The sequence below is a fragment of the Ursus maritimus genome (genome assembly GCF_017311325.1).
Source record: "Ursus maritimus isolate PB19 chromosome X unlocalized genomic scaffold, ASM1731132v1 scaffold_X1, whole genome shotgun sequence".
Classification (NCBI taxonomy): Eukaryota; Metazoa; Chordata; class Mammalia; order Carnivora; family Ursidae; genus Ursus; species Ursus maritimus.
The window spans coordinates 37,966,320-37,966,581 of record NW_024423319.1 but is presented as its reverse complement, the minus strand read 5'-3'; positions in this window follow the sequence as shown (position 1 = coordinate 37,966,581).

The window sequence follows — 262 nt, the reverse complement described above, 5'->3', positions numbered from 1 at the left end:
CTAATGCTGAGTCAGACAACCAAAAATTAGTGTAATAATCACACTTTGACTTATAAATCATATTCATTAAATATACACATCATTTATAATAAGATCGTTATAATCCTCTTTGTGATTTTTTTTGACATTCTTGTAGGGTTTTTTTTCACTCCCTTCTACTTTAACTTTTTTAATTGAGATATAATTGACACTTGTAACATTATATTAGTTTCAGGTGTACAACAAAATGATTTGATATTTATATATATATATATATATATAT